This window comes from Rutidosis leptorrhynchoides, chromosome 4, assembly GCF_046630445.1.
Source record: "Rutidosis leptorrhynchoides isolate AG116_Rl617_1_P2 chromosome 4, CSIRO_AGI_Rlap_v1, whole genome shotgun sequence".
NCBI classification, from domain to species: Eukaryota; Viridiplantae; Streptophyta; class Magnoliopsida; order Asterales; family Asteraceae; genus Rutidosis; species Rutidosis leptorrhynchoides.
In genome coordinates, this window is record NC_092336.1 from 618,221,754 (window position 1) to 618,241,226 (window position 19,473).

Below are 19,473 nucleotides of genomic sequence, written 5' to 3' on the forward strand. Positions count from 1 at the left end.
GGTTTACATAAATCTAAGAAGACATCTCATAATCTTGTAGCATATACAGACACTGATTGGTCGGGTTATCTCGAATCACGAAGATCGACTTCTGGGTACTGCGTATTCTTGGGTGATAATCTCATGTCTTGGTCATCAAAAAGACAAGCCATCGTTTCCCGTTCAAGCGTCGAATTTGAATATCGTGTTGTAGCAAATGTTGTCGCGGAGTCATGTTGGTTGTGCAACCTTTTACTCGAATTACAATGTCTCATTTCTAAAGCAACACTAGTTATTTGCAATAACATTAGTGATATTTATCGCTGACAACCCCGTGCAAAACTAACAAATAAAACACATTGATGTTGAGATTCATTTCGTTAGTGAGAAGGTTGCACTAGGTTAGATTTGCGTGTTACATGTTCCTACATGTTATCAGATACCAGATATCTTCACCAAAGGGCTACATCGGTTACTTTTCATAAACTTTCGTTCCAAAGGAGTATATCCTTGTATCCCTCTCTCAAAATAGTGAAGACATAGTTTATTGTATTCCGTAGATGGACATGTTATTCATTTTATATACGAGATGGAAATCAATAGATACGACAAGCATTATTTTCTATAAAAAGTTTGGTGCATTCCGATTTGTTGGAAAAATAACTGACGTTCACCTTTTTTTCTCTCAGAGGCGTGACTAAAGCTCCGCGGGTGTCAGATCTGACACCGCGTTTGAAGCATTAGAGCTTCAAATGTTGCGCAACCTTACATGTCAACTCAGATTTAGAGGTGATAGATTTCGCTTTTAACACCGTGTTATATATAGTGTAAGTGTAAGTGACTAAAAAAATAAGACCTATTTGCCATGTTCTTTTTAACATCTTGTTTTTTATTATATATATCTCTTTGAATTGAATATACGAATAAATAAATTTCGAACCTTCTTTATTGTGGGAATTCATTAATTTCTATATATTGGAGTTAAATAAATTGGTGCTAATTAGACCTTATTTAACGCGGGCGTGTTGAGGTGTGTGTGCTCCCAACACGCCTCCAGCACATGGATAATGGGGCGTGTTGGGGTGTGTGTGCTCGTGGTGTGCATCAACCTGGCACGGAACAAAATTGTGTGTGCTCCCTTTTGATTGGTTCAATTTTCATATTTATTTATTTTTTATTCACTATTTCACCCAACTTTCAAACAGATTTTAACACATCACCCAACACGCCACTTAACACTCCACCCCATTACATAGTAGTCTGGCAGCACGCTCATCAAGCACCCCACCCCACCCCATCCAGCAACATGCCAAAACGCCATTCAGGGATAGGGTAAAACTCAACTTGATGTTAGATGCCATTGAGGAAGTCATATTATATGGATGCCACTGAGGAAACCATATTATATGGACATTTCTTAGGAATTAGAATAACGACAAAATCAATTATTATAAAACAACTAACGACATTTTTTAAAATTTTTGATAATTAAATTATGAAAAGCCAAATGTACAGATAGAGAGAAGAAGAAAGAAATAAGAAAAAAAAAAAAAAAAAATATAATACTCCGTATAAATATACGTTTTGTATATATATTCTGGGCTTACGGCTTTGAATCTGGACTATATATTGGCCAATTGAATATCCATTTTAGAATGGGCCTTACCTGTTTAGTCTGTTTGCTGATCAAAATTGCTTATTCACCTTCGTAAGTGATGTTTGAACTAAAACAAATTTTGTGTGTGTTATATTACTGAATTCTTTTGGCACAAACAAAAGAATATAAATATAGTTGGATTATATGTATGTTTCTTTCTTAGTTTAATAATAGATCATGATTTTTTTGAACGGCGAATTTGCATCAGCGGATCATTTATTTTAACGATCCTCATCATTTGCACCCACACACGCTAGAAGGAAACTCCTACCAGGGTTGCTTGGCAACTAATCGCGGGACCTGGGTTGCTTGGCAACTAATCGCAGAAAATTGGAGAGAAAACCTTCCGCCACCATGAATTGAACCCGGGTTGCTTGACAACTAATCACGGGCCCTTCCACACTGGGGCTTGATACCGTTGAAGCAAACGTTCGTTGGTATAATAGATCATGATGTAAATAATATTTAAAACAAGTCCATTAAGATCTTTTAATTTAGCGCAACCATCACTACTATTTGTACTTCTTCAAATAAATAAATTTTCTTAGATAGATTTATATATACTCCGTATAATGAATAAAGCAACAAGCTAGCATGAATATGGACGAATATACTATGTAGTAAACCAGATTACTTAAACAGAGTTGCATTCTATAGGAAAGCCTTGAGGAAACCTCTTAGAATCCGAGCAGTAATTGTAGATCCTATAATTCGTTTGCACCCATTTCAACCACTTATGGCCCACTTTATCTAACTCCTGTGATATCCATGGTGCGCGCTCTGAAGAATTAGGGTCCGCACCACATGAAGACACCCCTGAATACACAATGCAAGCTTCGGCATAAAATTTTTGTACGAAGCAGTAAAAGGGGCTTGATTCCAATCCGTCTTCACAAGCCCACCTCTAGTCGCCCAATCTTCAGCATCCCATAAAGAAGAGTATATCTTCATTGGTTGGTTTTTTGGAAAAGGCACGCCTAACGTCTCGTTATTCTTATTATCTTATATTGTCTTATAGGTATTACATCAATGTAAAATCTGAAAATGAGACATAAATGTGAATCACTTAGCTATCAGCGTATAAAGTCCTGATTTACATACCAAACGAGAGATGGTAATCGATGAATTAAGCGGTCATACTTACATGATAAATTGAGGATTTTAAAGAATGGAATAAGTATGGAAATCGATGGTGGGGTCGAACCAAAGGTAGAATTGTTGCTCTCTATTGCCCTGGCCTTGTATAATCACATTGGTGTGGACAATGTAAGGTTCGCCGCTTAAATTGCCCAAGAACTCAAAGTCAATCTCGTCCCATGTTGACCCTTTTGAGGACAACTACAATAATTCACACATGTGAATCATAAATTCATAATACATAAAGACATATACAAGTAAAACGAATAATTAACTGATAACGTTTTCTCTGTTTAGGCAATAAATTAATAATAGTATTTGCATAGTCCATGTTTATACATATATGTATCGTATAACTTACATTTGATATACTATGTTATAACATACATTTGACAAAAAGTTTATCTGTTCAGACAATATACTTATACATATGTTATTACTAAATATAGAAGTATATGGTATTTTTTTCCAAACAAATACTCATTTTTCGACTCGAAACCAGAACCACGAGAATTGTCAAGGGTTAGCTAGCGTTATAAGGTTACCATTTTCAGTTATTTGACCACGACCGTTACCCCATGTTATGTTAAAATCATCGTACAAGTTGGCTAGTGAAAAACAAGCAAAAGATGTGATGATCACCAAGTTGACAATATAAAGGCTTAATGATAGAAAATAAGTCATCTTGTTCGATATTTCAGCGTGTGTTCTAACTGACCTCTAATGAATATAATAATAATAACCCTTTTTATATAAAAGGAGTGTTAGATGTTAGATAAATATATATTCTCATGGTCAACTTAATTTGGTTGAAAAATAAAATTGAAATTTACGTTGGTCAAACAATTTTCTGGTGATTAATGTAATCCTTGTTATCATCAAGATAACATGATAAAATCAAAAAGGACATTGTGTAATTACGGATAAAGAGAATTTTGACTGTATGACCGTATCAGATAAGTTTATATTCATCTCTCTCTGTAATTTAATGTGAAGTTCTAATTCTAAAGAATCGTATCAACGGTTAATTTTCTATTTTATTTTCTTATTTTTTTGAAAAACAAAATGCACTGGGTCATAGAAAGACCCAAAAACAAACAGCAAGCAAAAACTACCAGCAAGCAAAAACTACCAGCTTAAAACTATATACATGCCAATATACAGATGGACACAAAGCAGACTGAAACTCACGATTCACGAAATAGAGGGGTGCAGAGATCGCAGCCCAAACAATCTATAACTAAGAGAAGTACGTATCCGGGTTCGTAAACCAAATATTCTAATCGATTTTAATTCCTTTTACTCTTCGCGAAATCCATTCAAACCAGATGACTTGAATCTCATTACGCTCAACCGGAGCGTTGCAACACGTTCATTGAAATATCATATTGTTCCGGTTTTTTCAAATTAAATACACACTAACTCATTCAACTACTTGCAAAATTTTAGACCACACGGGTGACATGACACGCGATGAGTTTTCTCGAAGGACCACATTAATACTATAATTCAAAAATTTTCAAGATTCCACCATTTAAAAACACAGTCGAGAGTTTATCTTGAACCATGTGGGGTTCTTTGACCCCACAACCGTTTTACTTTTTTTTTTTTACAAATTACTACTAAAATTCTGTAGAAAACCACCTAATTTAAAGATAAGACTCCGGAAAACTCATGTTCAAAATTCATGAAAACTAATTGGATAGTCAAAAATGAAAGTCAAAACAGAAAGTCATGTTCAAAGGTACAAGAAAACTAATTGGAAAGTCAAAAAGGAAAGTCAGATCAGAAAATCATCTTCAAAAGTTCAAGAAAAAATAATTGGAAAGTCAGATCAGAAAATCATGTTCAAAAGTTCAAGAAAAAATAATTGGAAAGTCAGATCGGAAATTCATGTTCAAAGTTTCAAGAAAACTAATTTGAATGTCAAATAGAAAAGTCATATCGTAAAGTCATGTTTAAAGGTTCAATAAAACTAATTGGAGAGTCTAAAAGGAAAAGTCGGATGGGAAAGTCATGCTCAAAGGTTCAAGATAACTTATTAGAAAGTCAAAAGGGAAAGTCAGATCGGAAAGTAATGTTCAAAGGCTCAAGAAAACTAATTAAAAAGTCAAAAAGGAAAGTCAGATCAGAAGTCATGTTCAAAGTTACAAGAAAACTAATTGCAAAATCAAAAAGAAAAGTCAGATCGGAAAGTCATGTTCAAAGATTCAAGATTACTAATGGAAAAGTAAAAAATGAAAGTCAGATCAGAAAGTCATGTTCAAAGGTTCAAAAAAACTAATTGGAAAGTCAAAAAGGAAAGTTATATTAGAAAGTCATGTTCAAAGGTACAAGAAAACTAATTGAAAAATCAAAAAAGAAAGTCAGATCAGAAAGTCATGTTCAATGGTTCAAGAAAACTAATTAGAAAGTCAAAAAAGGAAAATCATATCGAAAAGTCATGTTCAAAGGTTCAAGAAAACTAATTTGAAAGTCAAAAAAGAAAGTCAGATCGGAAATTCATATACAAAGGTTCAAGAAAACTAATTGGAAAGTTAAAAAGGAAAGTCATATCGGAAAGTCATGTACAAAGGTTCAAGAAAACTAATTGGAAAGTCAATCGGAAAATTCAGATCGAAAAGTGATGTTCAAAGGTTCAAGAAAACTATTTGGAAAGTCAAAAAGGAAAGTCAGATCAAAAAGTCATGTTCAAAGGTTTATGAAAACTAATTGGAAAGTCAAAAAGGAAAGTCAGATCGGTAAGTCATGTTCAAAGGTTCAATAAAACTCATTAGAAAGACAAAAAGGAAAGTCAGATTGGAAATTTATGTTCAAGGGTTCAAGAAAACTTATTGGAAAGTCAAAAAGAAAAGTCGGATTGGAAAGTCTTGTTTAAAGACTCAAGAAAACTAATTGAAAAGTCAAAAAGGAAAGTTAGATCAGAAGTCATGTTCAAAGGTTCAAGAAAACTAATTGCAAAGTCTAAACGGAAAGTCGGATCGGAAAGTCATGTTCAATGGTTCAAGAAAACTAATTGGAAAGTTAAAAAGGAAAGTCAGATCGAAAAGTCATGTTCAAAGGTTTAAGAAAACTAATTGGAAAGTCAAAAAGGAAAGTCAGATCGGAAAGTTATATACAAAGGTTCAAGAAAACTAATTGGAAAGTCAAAAAGGAAAGTCAGATCAGAAAGTCATGTTCAATGGTTCAAGAAAACTAATTAGAAAGTCAAAAAAGGAAAATCATATCGAAAAGTCATGTTCAAAGGTTCAAGAAAACTAATTTGAAAGTCAAAAAAGAAAGTCAGATCGGAAAGTCATATACAAACGTTCAAGAAAACTAATTGAAAAGTTAAAAAGGAAAGTCATATCGGAAAGTCATGTACAAAGGTTCAAGAAAACTAATAGGAAAGTCAATCGGAAAAGTCAGATCGGAAAGTGATGTTCAAAGGTTCAAGAAAACTATTTGGAAAGTCAAAAAAGGAAAGTCAAAACAAAAAGTCATGTTCAAAGGTTTATGAAAACTAATTGTTAAGTCAAAAAGGAAAGTCAGATCGGAAAGTCATGTTCAAAGGTTCAATAAAACTCATTAGAAAGACAAAAAGGAAAGTCAGATTGGAAATTTATGTTCAAGGGTTCAAGAAAACTTATTGGAAAGTCAAAAAGAAAAGTCGGATTGGAAAGTCTTGTTTAAAGACTCAAGAAAACTAATTGAAAAGTCAAAAAGGAAAGTCAGATCAAAAGTCATGTTCAAAGGTTCAAGAAAACTAACTGCAAAGTCTTAAAGGAAAGTCGGATCGGAAAGTCATGTTCAATGGTTCAAGAAAACTAATTGGAAAGTTAAAAAGGAAAGTCAGATCGAAAAGTCATTTTCAAAGGTTTAAGAAAACTAATTGGAAAGTCAAAAAGGAAAGTCAGATCGGAAAGTCATATACAAAGGTTCAAGAAAACTAATTCGAAAGTCAAAAAGGAAAATCCTATCGGAAAGTCATGTACAAATGTTCAAGAAAACTAATTGAAAAGTCAATCGGGAAAGTCAGATCGGAAAGTGATGTTCAAAGGTTCAAGAAAACAATTTGGAAAGTCAAAAAGAAAAATCAGATCAAAAAGTCATGTTCAAAGGTTCATGAAAACTAACTGGAAAGTCAAAAAGGAAAGTCAAATCAAAAAGTCATGTTCAAAAGTTCAATAAAACTCATTAGAAAGTCAAAAAGGAAAGTCAGATTGGAAAGTCATGTTCAAAGGTTCAAGAAAACTTATTGGAAAGTCAAAAAGGAAAGTCGGATTGGAAAGTCATGTTTAGAGGCTTAAGAAAACTAATTGGAAACTAAAAAAGGAAAGTCAGATCAGAAGTCATGTTCAAAAGTTCAAGAAAACTAACTGTATAGTCTAAAAGGAATGTCAGATCGGAAAGTCATGTTCAATGGTTCAAGAAAACTAATTGAAAAGTTAAAAAGGAAAGTCAGATCGGAAAGTCATGTTCAAATGTTTACGAAAACTAATTGGAAAGTCAAAAACAAAAATGTCAGATCGGAATGTCATGTTCAAAGGTTCAAAAAAAATATTTGGAAAGTCAAATAGGAAAGTCGGATCGGAAAGTCATGTTTAAAGGTTCAAGAAAAAAAAATTGGAAAGTCAAAAAGGAAAGTCGGATCGGAAAGTCATGTTCAAAGGCTCAAGAAAACTAATTGGAAAGTCAAAAAGGAAAGTCATATCGAAAAATTAATGTTCAAAGGTTCAAGAAAACTAATTGGAAAGTCAAATGGGAAAGTCAGATCGGAAAGTCATGTTCAAAGTCTCAAGAAAACCAATCGGAAAGTCAAAGAGGAAAGTCATATCGAAAGTCATTTTCAAAGGTTCAAGAAAACTAATTGGAAAGTTAAATGGAAAAGTCAGATCGGAAAGTCATGTTTAAAGTCTCAAGAAAACCAATCGGAAAGTCAAAAAGGAAAGTCAGATCAAAATTCATATTCAAATGTTCAAGAAAACTAATTGCAAAGTTAGATCGGAAAGTCGTGTTCAAATGTTCTAGAAAACTAATTAAAAAGTCAAAAAGGAAAGTCGAATCGAAAAGTCATGTTAAAATGCTCAAGAAAACTAATTGGAAAGTCTAGAAAGAAAGTCATATCGGAAAGTCATGTTCAATGGTTTAAGAAAACTAGTTTGAAAGTCAAAAAGGAAAGGCAGATCGGAATGTGATGTTCAAAGGTTCAAGAAAACAAATTGGAAAGTCAAAAAGGAAAGTCAGATCAGAAATTCATGTCTAAAGATTCAAGAAAACTATTTGGAAAGTCAAACAGGGAAAGTCAGATCGTAAAGTCACGTTCAAATGTTCTCGAAAACTAATTAAAAAGTGAAAAAGGAAAGTCAAATCGAAAAGTCATGGTTAAATGCACATAAAAACCAACTGGAAAGTCAAAAAGGAAAGTCAGATCGTAAAGTCATGTTCAAATGTTCTCGAAAACTAATTAAAAAGTTAAAAAAGGAAAGTCAAATCGAAAAGTCCTGGTTAAATGCTCATAAAAACCAACTGGAAAGTCAAAAAGGAAAGTCAGATCGGAAAGTCAAGTTCAAAGGTTCAAGAAAACTAATTGGAAAGTCATATCGGAAAGTCATGTTCAAAATTTCAATAAAACTAATTGGAAAGTCAAAAAAGGAAAGTCATATCGAAAAGTCATGTTCAAATATTCAAGAAAACTTTTTGGAAAGTCAAAAAGGAAAATCAGAACAGAAAGTCATGTTCAAAGGTTCAAGAAAACTAATTGAAAAGTCATAAAGGAAAATCAGATCGAAAATTATGTTCAAAGTTCTAGAAAAAATAATTGGAAAGTCAAATCAGAAATTCATGGTCAAATTTTTTAGAAAGCTAATTTGAATGTAAAATAGAAAAGTCATATCAGAAAGTGATGTTCAAAGGTTCAAAAACTAATTAGAAAGTCAAAAAGTAAAATCAGATCGGAAAGTCATGCTTAAAGGTTCAAGAAAACTTATTGAAAAGTCAAAAGGGAAAGTCAGATCAGAAGTCATGTTCAAAGTTACAAGAAAACTAATTGAAAAATCAAAAAGGAAATTCAGATCGGAAAGTCATGTTCAAAGATTTAAGAAAACTAATTGAAAAGTCAAAAAGGAAAGTCAGAACGGAATGTCATGTTCAAAGGTTAAAAAAAACTATTTGAAAAGTCAAATAGGGAAGTCAAATCGGAAAGTCATGTTTAAAGGTTCAAAAAAAACTATTTGGAAAGTCAAATAGGGAAGTCGAATCGGAAAGTCATGTTTAAACGTTCAAGAAAACAAATTGAAAGTCAAAAAAGAATGTCGAATCGGAAAGTCATTTTCAAAGGTTCAAGAGAAACTAATTGGAAAGTCAAAAAGGAAAGTTATATCGAAAAGTCATATTCAACGGTTCAAGAAAACTAATTGGAAAGTCAAAAAAGAAAGTCATATCATAAAGTCATGTTCAATGGTTCACGAAAACTAATTAAAAAGTCAAAAAGGAAAGTCATATTGAAAAGTCATGTTTAAATGCTCATAAAAATCAATTGGAAAGTCAAAAAGGAAAGTTAGATCGGAAAGTCATGTCCAAAGGTTCAAGAAAACTAATTGGAAAGTTAAAAAGGAAATTCAGATCTAAAAGTCAAGTTCAATGATTCAAGAAAGCTAATTGGAAAGTCATATCGGAAAGTCATGTTCAAAATTCCAATAAAAATAATTGGAAAGTCAAAAAAGGAAAGTCATATCGAAAAGTCATGTTTAAATATTCAAGAAAACTATTTGGAAAGTTAAAAAGGAAACTCATAACAGAAAGTCATGTTCAAAGGTTCAAGAAAACTAATTGGAAAGTCATAAAGGAAAGTTAGATCGGAAAATTATGTTTAAAAGTTCAAGAAAAAGTAATTGGAAAGTCAGATAGGAAATTCAAGTGCAAAGTTTTTAGAAAACTAATTTGAATGTCAATTAGAAAAGTCATATCGGAAAGTGATGTTCAAAGATTCAAAAATTAATTGGAAAGTCAAAAAGTAAAGTCAGATCGGAAAGTCTTGCTTAAAGATTCAAGAAAACTTTTTGGAAAGTCAAAAGGAAAAGTCAGATTTCAAAGGCTCAAGAAAACTAATTGGAAAGTCAAAAAGGAAAGTCAGATCCGAAGTCATGTTCAAAGGTTTTAGAAAACTAATTGGAAAGTTAAAAAGGAAAGTCAGATCGGAATGTCATGTTCAAAGGTTCAAAAAAACTATTTGGAAAGTCAAATAGGAAAGTCGGATGGAAAAGTCGTGTTTAAAGGTTTAAGAAAACTAATTGGAAAGTCAAAAAGGAAAGTCAGATCGGTAAGTCATTTTCAAAGGTTTAAGAAAACTAATTGGAAAGTCAAAAAGGAAAGTATATCGAAAAGTCATGTTCATTTATTCAAGAAAACTGATTGAAAAGTCAAAGAGGAAAGTCATATCGAAAGTCATGTTCAATGGTTTAAGAAAACTATTTGGAAAGTCAAATGGGAAAGTCAGATCGGAAAGTCATGTTCAAAGTTTCAATAAAACTTATTGGAAATTTAAAACAGGAATGTTAGATCGAAAAGTCATGTTCAAAGGCTCAAGAAAACTAATCGGAAAGTCAAAAAGGAAAGTCAGATCAGAAGTCATATTGAAAGGTTTAAGAAAACTAATTGCAAAGTTAGCTCGGAAAGTCATGTTCAAATGTTCTAGAATACTAATTAAAAAGTTAAAAAGGAAAGTCAAATCAAAAAGTCATGTTAAAATGCTCAAGAAAACTAATTGGAAAGTCTAAAAAGAAAGTCATATCAGTAAGTCATGTTCAATGGTTTAAGAAAACTAATTGGAAAGTCAAAAAATGAAAGTCAGATCGGAATGTGATGTTCAAAGGTTCAAGAAAACAAATTGGAAAGTCAAAAAGGAAAGTCAGATCATAAATTCATGTTTAAAGATTCAAGAAAACTAATTGTAAAGTCAAAAAGGAAAGTCATATCGGAAAGTCATGTTCAATTGTTCTCGAAAACTAATTAAAAAGTCAAAAAAGAAAATCATATCAAAAAGTCATGTTTAAATGCTCATAAAAACCAATTGGAAAGTCAAAAAGGAAAGTCAGATCGGAAAGTCATGTCCAAAGGTTCAAGAAAACTAATTTGAAAGTCAAAAAGGAAAGTTAAATTTGAAAGTCAAGTTCAAAGGTTCAAGAAAACTAATTGGAAAGTCATATCGAAAAGTCATGTTCAAAATTTCAATAAAACTAATTGGAAAGTCAAAAAAGGAAAGTCATATCGAAAAGTCATGTTCAAATATTCAAGAAAACTATTTGAAAAGTCAAAAAGGAAAATCAGAACAGAAAGTCATGTTCAAAGGTTCAAGAATGTGATGCCCCGTCCAAAAATCAATGGCATGGATCATCAACAACAGGTCCATTACACGGCATAACACTACATGCTGTTTTAAAACAAAGTTTGCATTCATAAGGAGATAACGTTTTCCCAATGACAAATGTTTAACAAGAGTAACATGTTTCTACGAATATAAAACATTTAAAAATAGTACGGGACACTAAGGTCATTACAAAACCATAGTTTAAATGTAACATAGTAATGAATGCAAAGTAAAAAGTTCCATGATTGAGACATCTCTAACAATGCAGTGGAAGTCTAACACAGTAAGTCTATAACAGCAGTCTATTACAGCGGAAGCAAACTCGTCTAAGCACCTGAGAAATAACATACTTAAAAAGTCAACACAAATGTTGATGAGCTATAGTTTTATTGTAAACAATATCGTAAGGTTGACCACGAGATTTCGTATTTAAAACAGTATGAAAAGTATATGCTTACCCGTGGGCACTTGGTAACTAACTTAACGTAAAATAATATATCACCCCCTAAAAGTACACTTGGTAACTCAATGACTCGAATGCAATGTCTTTTGAAATATGTCATGAATGACTCCAAGTAATATCTCTAAAATGAGCAAATGCACAGCGGAAGATTTCTTTCATACCTGAGAATAAACATGCTTAAAAGTGTCAACCAAAAGGTTGGTTGGTGAGTTCATTAGTTTATCATAATCAATATTCATTTCCATCATTTTAATAGACCACAAGATTTAATTTTCATAGTTAACTGCAGGAACACTCATCTGCAAAAATTATAATACAGGAACACTCATCTGTATAAAAATCATTCATATGGTGAACACCTGGTAACCGACATTAACAAATGCATATAGAATATCCCCAAATATACAGGTACACTCATCTGTATATAAAATCGAAGTACTAAAGCATTTATAACCTGGATGGGGTTTGTTAGGCCCATAGATCTATCTTCAGGATTCGCGTCAATTATTGGCGTTCACTAATTCTTAGGTTACCAAGCAAAAGGGTGATATTCAATTTCGATAATCCAACTATAGAATGTAGTTTCGATTACTTGTGTCTATTTCGTAAAACATTTATAAAAGCAGCGCATGTATTCTCAGTCCCAAAAATATATATATTGCAAAAGCATTTAAAAAGGAAGCAAATGAAACTCACTATACAATATTTTGTAGTAAAAATATTCATTCAACTGAACTGAACAATGCAGGTTGGCCTCGGATTAACGAACCTATATCAAATATATATATTAACACGTTGTAATATTAATCAACTAAGTTTATATATTTTATAATACATATAGATTAATATACTTGTATATAGTTATATTAATCTTTATGATTTGTTATAATACTTATATGTATATACTTTCATAAATGTTACATTAATATAAATAATAATATATTAGTTAATATATTAGAAATTTAGTATATTTATAAAATATGAAATAAATATATATTTTTATATAAATCTCTCCTGTTTGTAAAAATAATAATAATAATAATAATAATAATAATAATAATAATTAATAATAATAATAATAATAATAATAATAATAATAATAATAATAATAATAATAAAATAATGATAATAATATTAATAATGATAAAACTAATAATAATAATAAAAATGAGTATAAGTAAACTACCTCAAAGAAGTAGTCCTAAAAAAATGCCCAAGTCCGGGTTTGAACCCAAGACCTCTCGTTAAACCCACAAACCCTCCCAGACCACCTGCTCTACCTCATTTTTTTGAATTAACCCCAAATTGCTACTATATAATGTATGTAATCGTCAGTCCCTCTTCTTCTTCCTCTAAAATTCGGCCCAACAACAAATCACGGCCCAAATTTCAATTCTAATTATAAAAGCCCAACAGAAAGCTTGGATCTCGGCCCAACCATAGAATATGTATACGGCTCCATAAACAATTTTTAAAAGAAACATATGTGGACCAACAACAAACCGATTTTATGTTCTTTACAAACAAGTGGGGGTAACTTGTTCAGGGGTGTCGGCCAATCAAGGGAAAAGATAAACACAGTAGCCGTTCCACTTATGCTCACCTTCATCATCTTTATTCGTTATCACCATTAATTACCAACATTAATATCGTTAGAAAGAAACAAAAGGTGAATGGAAGCTGTAGTCATCATCAAAAGGGTGTAGTAGTAGCGAAGAAACAGAAGAAAAATACAGAAAATCAAAAGTAGCGACTGGGTTTGGTTTCGTTCCAATACAGAAAATAATGACACTGTAGCAGCTTCTTGTTAATGGTTTGATGATGGTTGTAAGGTGGTGGAGTGGTGATTCAAGGGTGATCAATGATGGCGGTTGTGGTTATAGTGAGGGTGGAGTTCGTTGTGTTCTTGATGGTTTCGTTTGTCGACAACATCATCAAGAAACAAGTGGGTTTTGTGTTATGGCTTTCCACCAAATAGAAACAAAGATGGTTCGACAGAAAAAAATAAAAGACAGAATTATATAATTTGTTTGATAAGTGGTGAGGTGATTTCATGGTGGTGATGATGAGTTCACAAAGAAGAATAGAGAGAGAGATGGAGAGGGTGTTTAGGCTGTGATAGTTCACGAAGGTGGTGCGATGGTTCCTTCAGTTTGTTCGACCCATAATTAAAATGAGAGAAAGATAGATGGTGGTTCAAGGTGATTGTTGCAAGGTTGTGATGTTTAATGGTGGTGGGTTTAGACGGTTTTTTTATTACCGGATGAGATTACTAGGGTGGTGGTACGGTGGTGGAAGTGAGGTGGATGAAGGGTGGTAACGATGGGTTTTGAATTAAAACATAAAACTAGCAACGATGGTGTGGTGGTGTTATGATGATAACTGGTGGTGGTTGTATGATGGTTTGGTAATGGTGATCATGGGTAGGGATGATGTACATAACTGGAATAGTAGGCTTGATCAAAGGTGATGTTGGTTTCGGTTTTCATGTTAGAATAACAGAAACATGGGACAGTTTGTTAGTGGTAGTCACTGAACATGATGATAGTGGTTGGGTTTCAAAAGTGATCGATTAGGAACAGAAATATCCAACAGACAGAAATAGGAAATAGTAGTCGAGTAGTAGTTGGTTGTTTTGATGGTGACCATGATGGTTGATGTTTGTGGTGTTGTGTTGGTGATTGAGGAGCCCGAAGTGGAAACACAGGGTGGTTTCCTTGTTGAGCAATAACAATGGTTCGAGTAATAAGAACACCCAACTGGGTTTCGGTTTGGATGAGGGTCGATCAACAAATCAAGTAGAAGCTCGTAGGGATCAAAGGTGATGGTTAGATGGTGGTATTGTGACTCGAAAGGTGGTCATGGGTTTAGTGGGTGGTTCTCGGACAACAAGAAAAAAAATGGAAGAAGGAATGCAGGAGTTGTGTTGATTTACATGAAACCTTGTATTATATATAGATTAGAAATATGAAATATAATATTAATAATAATAATAATAATAATAATAATAATAATAATAATAATAATAATAATAATAATAATAATAATAATAATAATAATAATAATAATAATAATAATAATAATAATAATAATTAATAGTAATTAATAATATAATCACAATTCTATAACACATGCGGATGATATTGAAACAGGAAATAGTGAGCAGCCATGATTAAAGAATTATTCTGCCGACAGTTTTCACGGACTATTATTTCGTATTCCGTTGGTAATTAGTGGCGGATAAAAGTTCTCAAAAAAATCTCATATTTTTAAATTAACTATATTTATTTATTTTGGTCATTATGGTATAAAATTCAACCATTAATTTATTAAATAAAAATTACATCAATTGTCCCTCTCATTTCTGGGTAAAATATAAAAAGTGTTAAAATTTAATAACTAGATCCTAAATACATTTTTAGTAAGCCTAAAATTTATAGAACTCATTTTCGGATCATCGTTTATTTTAAAATCACATAAATTCCTTTTTAACTCGTTTACTATCAATCGAATGACACTTGAGTGTTACCGTCGTTTACTAAATAGATTAGAAATTACAAAATATGTATTTAATATACTTTATTTATAGATATGTTTTAAATAATATTTATTATATTTTTATTTTATTTTACATAATTAATTTTACTATCAACAACATATAACATTTCAAATTTTATTTTCAATTATATATATATATATATATACACACACACACACACACACACACACATATCTATTTACAATTAATTGTTCGTGAATCGTCGGAAATGGTCGAAGTTAAATGAATGCAAGAAAACAATTCAAAAATTTTGAGACTCAACATTACAGATTTTGCTTATCGTGTCGAAAACATATAAAGATTAAGTTTAAATTTGGTCGGAAATTTCAGGGTCGTCACACTACCTACCCGTTAAAGAAATTTCGTCCCGAAATTTGAATGTGGTCGTCATAGCTAACAATAAAAATGTTTTCATGACGAATATGAGCTGATAAATAGAGTTTTATCACTATTTAGTAATATAGATAAAACAATTCGATTACTCGAAGAGTATAGGTGATAGGTGAAGCTATTACAAAAGAGTGAAATGTGGTAATAAAGTTTCATCTTTTCTTCTGACGTAGTCAAGGTTGATTTCCGGGATTCAAGGAAATTAAAGAAAATCTTTGAAATCTATACAGGATTTGATTCTTCGATGAACAAGGAAATTAGGATCTTTTTAATTAAATGTGGTAATCTGCCCCGATTGCTACTTCTGATATTTCACAATAAATTCACTTCTCCCGTTTCATTATTTTCACCACTCCTATACTTTCTTCTTCAATTCATACTCCCAACAGATCTTTGAAAATGTTAAATCCGGTTCTGGTTCTTGACATTATATTAACTATCGCAACAATCATCATTTTATTCCAACTCCCACTGGAGGAATCTGTTTACTTCTACTTCGCTCTTGGGGTAGTGGTTTTCATAATTCTTCCTTGCATCTGTCTTTCCAAAATTATTGACATCCACGGTTAACGATCTCTTCTATTTGCTGTGATTTATACTCCTATTTATATTTCGAAGCTCCATGCTTCCGTTTTCTCTTCTCGACTTTAAGTAAAGCGAATAATGATCCAGAATTCGTAGTTATGGAGTTTTGAATGATTATAATATACTAAGCAGAAAGAAATGTAATTACACGATTTGACTTGTTAAATTACCAGAATTCATGGGAAAAGATAGAACTATCAAGAATATATTTTCTTGATATTTTTAGAGGTTAATTAGAATAAAAGAGTTATGTAACATGGTACATAATGACGGTAAGGTCTGTGAACCATCATCACGTTCCATTAGAAATTCAGGATGACTTACTGTAATATAACCACGTTGGCCTGACGTCATTATATTATACTAACTCATGCTTCAATTCTCAACACTACTCCAGAAACATTCATAATTTAAACTCGAAGGTTATAGAATTTAGAAACTAAAACAGTTTCTTTTATGATGTAACATAGATAGCACGAAGAGCTAAATAATTTCGGACAAGAATATTTGTGAAAATATCCTCAGAAATATCGAAGATATTTATGATAATATTTTCAGAATTTCTAAGATCAAAGGTTGATGAAGAAAGATTTTCCACAAGATTTAACATGAGTATGGAGCAAGATATTCTCTAAAGATTTCATTGGATACAGAATTATCTGGATTCTTTGAATATAGGGTTTGGTCCTCGTATTTGTCCTCGGTCTCCTTCATAGTTTTGCATAATCCGTTTTCCAATATTAAATTTTCTACTGAGTGTTCCAACGCTCCCTTCTTTATCATCAAATTTTTGACCATTAAGACCATCTATAGTTTTACTGCTTCATCAGCATTTAATGCTACTATATCTGAATCATCGGTTATCAATCTGAGGTGGTTTCAAGAGAATTGTATTTTTAGATGATTAAACGCTTATTGTAATCGTCAAGATACAAAAGATGTTTAAGATGAAATCAAGTGGCAAGCTTGAAGAATTGTTTAGTTTCATATGTTATAATCAATATTTTAATTCATTTTAATTGTCCAATGTTGGTAGTCCACAGTTAGTAGTCCACAGTTAGTAATTCAATAATTCACATTTAGTTTAATATATAATATTCGAATTAATTAATACGTATCATGACCCATTGTATACAAGTCTCAGACTCGATCACAACTCAAAGTATATATATTATTTGAGAATCAACCTCAACCCTGTATAGCTAACTCGATCATTACCACATATAGAGTATCTATGGTTATTCCAAATAATATATATAGATGACATCGATATGATATGTCAAAACTTTGTATATGTGTCCCGATATTTAAATGCGTAAATAACAGTATTTAAATGACGATAAATAAATTGCGTAAAATAAATAACAGAATTTAAATGACGATAAATAAAATTGCGAGAATTGCGATAAATAAATTGCGATAAATGTAATAAGGAATTAACAGTTAGCTAGGAACATTTAGCTAGCATTTTGTTAGCGTGGATTCTTAACAAAATTTCTCATAGTTAATTTATTTGTTTCTAACAATTTTTTTGTCCAATGTTTTCTTCATTATGCCACTTGTTGGATTCTGATAGGTCAAAATCAAAATATGAAATTGAATAAAATAGTTATTCTGCGGTGAACGGATACGTATATCGGTGGTTGTAAGTAGGATAGTAAATGACTGTTGAATCAGATTCGAAGAATGTACAGTGTAACTTATTAATGTGAAATCTAAATATTCCTCGGGTATTACCTACCCGTTAAAATATTTTTACCATTAACAGTTTGTAAAAAAGAATTTTTAATTACAATCTTTATGAAAACATATATACATATATATTTTCTTCAGATGTAATCATGGATTTAATGAGTTAATATGATATTAAACTCATTTTGTTTAGAGTTAGAACTAGAGTACATAATCTCTAAAACATTAGAGGTTACATAACCATCATGTCGAACGAAGATAAATGATGTAGAACGTCATGTAGAGCGATGATTATACTCGAGGTACAGAATGAGATGTTGAGGCATGTGATGTTGAAATTGGGTTGTTGGTGGTACTGTTGGTGCCAGTGATGTTGCTGAAACTGGTAAGTTTTGCACCATATTTTCTAAATTGATTACTCGAGCGTGAAGCTCGTTGACTTCTTCCATTATTCCGGGATGATTGTCGGTCGAAACGAGCGGATGAATAAGATCTAGAATTTGAGATATTATATAATCATGGAGAGATATTCAGAAAATGATTGTGAAAATGGTGTTTCGAAATGGTTCGCCGGTAAGTGCTTCAGGTTCATCGCCAAGAGGTGAATTCTGTTGGTGGAAGGGATCGCCTTTTTCGCATCTCCATTGATTAAGTCGACTACGAATCCATCCCCAATTCATCCAGAATGGATGATGGCTACTTGGTTGATCCATTCCGGTCACACTGCTTTCGGAACTCGAGTGAAACTCCATATCGGAATCCGAGGGACTTGAACTGGTGGCGAGTTCCATTTCATACGATTGAATAAAAGATTTTTCGATATGAAATGACTTCCGGCTATCGGATGGTATTCAAATTACATAGAATATCAATATACATAGAACAAAAAATTTTGTAGATTACGGAGGAATTTACGGAATATGTCAGGCAAAGTTTACAGTAACAGATACGCTAAGATATGAATTTGCAGATATGCTAAGATATGAATTTTGTCTATACACTATTCATGCAATCAATGCAGTAAGATGTGTCTAGACTGAGAATGATAAGCAGGTAATTTCCGATAAGAAATGATAAGCAAAAATTTTGACATGCAGACACGGTCGAAGTCCAGACTCACTAATGCATCTTAACAACTATCAGTTAGACACACTAATGCAAGACCTAGTTCGCTAAGACCACCGCTCTGATACCAACTTTAACGCCCCGTTCATAGCGATTATAAACGATTCACAATAGTTGATTTCATTGCGAGGTACTTGACCTCTATATGATACATTTTACAAACATTGCATTCGTTTTTAAAAGACAAACTTTCATTACATCAAAAGTTGACGGCATGCATACCATTTCATAATATATCCAACTATAATTGACTTAATAATAGTCTTGATGAACTCAATGACTCGAATGCAATGTCTTTTGAAATATGTCATGAATGACTCCAAGTAATATCTCTAAAATGAGCAAATGCACAGCGGAAGATTTCTTTCATACCTGAGAATAAACATGCTTAAAAGTGTCAACTAAAAGGTTGGTGAGTTCATTAGTTTATCATAATCAATATTCATTTCCATCATTTTAATAGACCACAAGATTTAATTTTCATAGTTAACTGCAGGAACACTCATCTGCAAAAATTATAATACAGGAACACTCATCTG

The 19,473-nt window shown here is 32.0% G+C and overlaps 1 pseudogene; it reads right to left on the bottom strand.

Moving 5' to 3' along the window:
• Positions 1–2,270: 2,270 nt before the first annotated feature.
• On the bottom strand, positions 2,271–3,745 carry LOC139843057 (probable xyloglucan endotransglucosylase/hydrolase protein 23; annotated as a pseudogene).
• Between the last annotated feature and the right edge of the window lie 15,728 nt (positions 3,746–19,473).